The sequence below is a fragment of the Vicia villosa genome, linkage group LG1 (assembly GCF_029867415.1).
Source record: "Vicia villosa cultivar HV-30 ecotype Madison, WI linkage group LG1, Vvil1.0, whole genome shotgun sequence".
Classification (NCBI taxonomy): domain Eukaryota; kingdom Viridiplantae; phylum Streptophyta; class Magnoliopsida; order Fabales; family Fabaceae; genus Vicia; species Vicia villosa.
Genome location: NC_081180.1, coordinates 117096480 through 117102336, shown reverse-complemented (window position 1 = coordinate 117102336; position 5857 = coordinate 117096480).

Below are 5857 nucleotides of genomic sequence, written 5' to 3'. Positions count from 1 at the left end.
TTTTGTCAACTTTGTCTCCACACATGTTAGATTCTGAATAGAAAATCAGCTCAGCACCATCTAACAATTCAGATGGAAACAAAATTACATACTTCAGAGTCCCCTTTACATACCTAAGGATTCTGACTACATCTTGGTATTGTGACCACTTTGGTTTACTCATAAACCTACTCATCATTTCAACTGCATAACATATATCAGATATGGTATTGCACAAATATCTCATAGCACTAACCAACTGTTTGAAGGTTGTAGCATCTACATCCTCACCATGTGGATCAGAGTCTAGCTTATTGTTTGTTTATGAAGAGGTATACTGCACGTACAAATTACACTCCATTTCAATTTTTTTGAATTCTTGATGCTTGAAAAATGAATCAATTTCTAGATTCCAAGCTCTTGGGGCTTACTTAAGTTCATACAAAGCTTTATGCGGTCTGTACATCATCACTTATTTGTTCTCTATCACAAATCTAGAAGGTTGTAACACATAAACTTCTTCCAATGGACCATTCAGAAATGCAGATTTTACATCTAAATGTAACATGTGTCAAATCCTATTTGCATCTATAACAATCACTAGTCTAATTGTTCCATGTCTAGATACAGATGCAAATACTTCAAAATATTCTAAACCAGATTTCTGTAGGAATTCTCTTGTTACTAACCTTGATTTATGCTTGGCAATCGACCCATCTAGATTCAACTTTATCTTGAAAACCCATGTCACACTTATGGCTTTCTTGTTATTTGGAAAAGTAGTCAATTCCCATGTCTTGTTTCTTTCGATTGCCTCAAGTTCTTCCTTCATGGAGTTTATCCACACCTTCTTCTTGAGAGCCTCATCAATGTTGATTGGTTCAGCATCCACTATCATGGCACACTAAATGACTTCACCTTTAGAGTCATTCTCAGTGTCATGTAGCAACTCAAAGTCTAAAAGTCTTCTTAGTATCTGTCTGATTCTTTGTGGCCTCTAGAACTGTCAAGTTCACCTTCAGAGCCAGTTACATCTTCAGAAGCTGGATTACCATCAGAGTCTGGATTACCACCAGAGTCTGGATTACCATCAGAGGTTGGACTACCATCAGAGGATGGACCACCTTTAAAGTCTGAGTCACCTTCAGAGTATGAGTCACCTTCAGACTCATAATCTCTGTCACACTCATAGTCTCCTTCAAAGGCATAATCTCCTTCAGAGGAAGATTCACCTTCAGAGGCATCTTCAAAAACACCTTCAACTCTAGAAGTGGGACCAAACTTGTTCCAGTCCCATATTTCTAATTCTCTCAATATCACATATCTATTGACAACAACTCTATTCACTACTACTAAAAACACATACAATAACAGTTGCGAAACACATATAATGACGGTTGCACGTCCTTTATTAGGAAGCATGTGATTGTATGTGTGTTTATTACCACAACTAGCGTGAAACCGTTGTTATAAATTAGATTGTGCGCTACTTATAACTTCGATTTATGGAAGCAACCGTTGTGAAATAATTGAAAGGTCTTGGGTTTGAATCCTACAATATGCCATTTTTGGTTTTTACTATTTTAGATAATGCTCTACTTATAACAATAGTTGAATTAACAACCTTTGTGATATTATTTGTGCTTTTTTTAAATATATTTTTCAATTTTTGCATAATTCCCAATTTTGCAACCTGAATATTTATGATACTTATCATACCAGAAACAACAATACACCCATTTGTGTATTGAATTAGACCAAAAATTGTATTAATTCAATGACACAATTATATTAGGAACCAAACCTTGTATATTACATAAAAACCAAAATTGAGATAAAACAACCGACAATGTACATATCATCGCATCAAATTATACTATCTTGTTGTCTTGTTCTCTTGGTGTCTTCACTTAAAACACCTATAGTTTAAAATGATACTAGTTGTTAGAAATTAGTAACATCATTGGAAATTATAACAAAGAATAAAATATGAATGAAGAATATAAAATACTTACTTGTTAATTTTCCCATATTCCTTCTTGATGATCGTTACGAATTGCATGCACGTAATCTCTATCAACTTCTTCATATGAATTAGGAACTTTTGTTGCGTAAGAATGAGTGACATCAATTCTAAAACTTTCATCATCATTATGAGGAATGTGTTTTCCTTTGAGAATAATTGACCATCTCCTCGATAAGTCTACAGGGTCTTTCACATAAAAAAACTTATTTCGTTTGAGTAGCCATGATGAATTATAAGTTGCCTTGCCAAGATAAACTCGTGTGAATCCCAACTCATCAGTTTGTACACCATTGTTATTAGGGACTCATTTGCAGTTAAATAAAGGCACTTTGAAAGTAACATAATGAATCTCAAAAATCTCCTCAATGACGCCATAGAAAGCAGTGGTTGCCAAAATAGGCTTCTTATCTTTCGAACTAGAGAAATACATGGATTCGGCCTCGATCATAACCCCACTATTTTGCATTGTACTACAATCATCTATTGCTTTTGTATAAAAGGAATAATTAGAAATGTCGTATGCCGTCCAAGTTATCACAGTAAATTCCAACATGTACGACAACCATTTAATTGTCTCGGATGCATCACCATCATTAGAAACCCTCTTATTAAACCAACTTATGAATTTCTTGTTATGTTGTGTCAACAACCACTTGTCATGCATTCGGTGATATTTTTTTTTATAATTGTTTTGTGTTCTTATATGTAAGGTTCAACTACACTAAGATTAATCAATATATAGAAATGTGCTTCAACAACTATGTACCAACTCATTGACTTAACATTTAAACCTTGAGTACCCGTACCACCAAATTTGTCAGCATGACGAAACTTTGGAATTCCAATAGACTCTGTTTCTGACAAATACTTTGAATAAAAGTAAATAGCTTCTTTTGTGATGTACCTTTCAATGATAGAAGCTTTTTGGAAGGATGCCATGGATAGTCACTGGTAGAAGTAATTGCATCAAGACATGACAATCATGAGATTTTAAGCCAATTAACTTGAGATCTGTCATTGATACTAGCTTTTTATTGTTCTAAGAGTAACCTTGGGGAACTTTGATACCTTGCAAACATTTTCAAAAAAATTTCTTTTCCTTTTTTGATAGAGTGTGACATGCTGGAGGCAAATAAGATTTTTCCCTCTATCTTCTGGAGCCAACTGTTGTCTAATACCCATCGCTACCATATACAAACAGAAAATCTTACTATCTTTAGTTTTTCCTGGAATGTTTAGAAGTGTTCCTATCAAACTATCACACACATTTTTCTCCACATGCATCACATCAAGACAATATCTTACATCAAGACTAGACCAGTATGGAAGCTCAACGAAAATCCATATCTTTTTCCAAATATTTCTCTCAACGGGGCCGTAATTATTCTTTACAAAGACAACATTAAGATGTTATTATCGTTAATAAACTTTATCACCAGTTAAAGGTTCAGGAGCACGTTGGTACTCCTGCTCTCCGTTAAAAGCCTTCCGCAACCTACAATAAGGATGATTGGCTTTTAGAAATTTTCGACGCCCAAGGTAAATAGTCTTTTTTCCAAACTCAAGTTGGTGAAAACATGTATCAAATTCACATATAAGACACACTTTATGTCCTTTAACACAGTATCTTGCCAAATTTCCATGTGCATGAAAGTCGTTGATTGTGCAAAATAATATTGCACACACCTTAAAATTTTCACCAAAATATGTATCATGAACGTCAACACCTTTATCTCATAAAAGTTATAAATCTTCAATTAATGGACTTAGATAAACATCTATGTAGTTTTTAGGTTGTCTTGGTCCAGAAATCATCATACTTAACATCATATACTTGCGTTTCATGCTCAACCAAGGAGATAGGTTGTAAATCGTGAGAAGAACAGACCACGAAGAATGGTTAGCACTCATATTACCAAAGGATTTCATTCCATCAGTGGCAAGCCCAAGCTTTAGGTTTCTTGGCTCAAACCCAATATCCAAAAACAATGAATCAATTTTCTTCCAGTGTAAAGAATCAGTTGCATGGCGAATGTTTCCATCTCATTTTCTTTCGTCTGATTGCCATCTTATATTCTTTGCGTCATTTGCATTAGCAAAAAATCTCTTGAACCTTGAAATTATTAACAAGTACCATAACACTCTAGCAGGTGGACGCTTCTTAATAACATTGTCATTGTCATCAACATTGTTATTCTTCAACTTGTAGCGTGACTCACCATATTCTGGACATTGATCCAAATTTTCAAATCCTTTCTTGTAGAATATGCAATCATCAGGGCATGCATGTATTTTGACTTACGCCAAACCCATTGGACACAATATCTTGTTGGCCTCATAACAACGATTCAGAAAATTCTTATCTTCTAATAGCAGTTGTTTCAACAAATCAAGCAATTATGTAAAACTTTTATCTGACCACCCGCTTTTTGCCTTTAGATTAAACAATTTTAACAACACAGAAAATCATGTAAAACTGGTGCGTCTTTGGCACTACATAAATTATCATTAATATGGGCTTTCATATAAGACGATTCTCCCATATCACGAATCATATCTTCTAGTCGATAATCCATATCTTGATCATCTTCATCCATTTGTGATATCTCATTTTGATTATTATCCACTTCTCCATGCCACGTCCATGTTGTATAATTTTGACATATTCCTTCACAACATAGGTGATAAAATATTTCTTTTTTCGACAGTTTGTTGATATTCCCGCAAACAACAGAAGGACAATAAAAGAAACCATTATTGTCGGGAACATTTTTTTCGCAAATTCAAGAAATTCAAGAACTGTTTTCTCGTACACCGGACATAATCTATCAACTTTCATCCAACTACGATCTATAACGAATTTTGAAATTTATATCAAAAGACTAATGTGAATGACACACTAATGCTACACACACAACATCTTAATATGATTATATGCATATGCATATCCAACACTGAAATCTAAAGCATATTCACAAAATCTATATAAAACATGAACAATACACATGATAATTTCGAAGACCATAAATAGAAGTTATAGATTCATGAAATATCATGTAAACAAAAGCATCATTTATGCGTTTAAAAAAAACAAGTAACCCTAGCGAAGAACCTAAACATTCAGAAAAGTATGGTAACGTATCAGAAATGATATTCGAAGAGGATGGTGAAAATGGTGAAGATTTCACTTCTAGAAATGAATGAAGATGGTGAAGATTTTGCTATCAATGTCGTCTCATTCACTAACGTACCAGAAATGATATTCGAAGATGATGGTGAGGATGGTGAAGATTTCGCTTCCAGAAATGAATGAAGATGGTGAAGATTTTGCTTCCAAAAATGATATTCGTTGTCGTCTCGTTCGTTAGGGTGCCATTGTGTGTTATGAAAGGAATAAAGTATTTTTTATGTTTTAATTTTGTGGGAAACAATTTCACAACGGTTGAATGATTCAACCGTATTGAAATATGGAACATATAACCACGGTTTGTTGAAACACCCGTAGTTCTTATACTTTCAATTTTTAAATAAAAATAAATGTTAAGGGACGCACGCTTATTTTTACTGAAAAAATGGAAAAAAATATTGATGTTGGGATTCAAAGCTTGTCACCTAAATTATATGACGACGGTTATTTAAAGGAACCGTGATGAAAAGTTTCTTAATGAAATAAAAAAATGCGCGTAAAAAAATGAGATATGACTACGGTAGATAAATTGCCATGATAATATTGTGTTATCGAAGGTGTTTTTCGTAGTAGTGATTAGTGACTTGGCAATAGAGTTTATAGGCATCTGTAGATTGGTAACCTATAAGCAACAGGACATTGCTTTTGTCATCCAATTTCCTTCT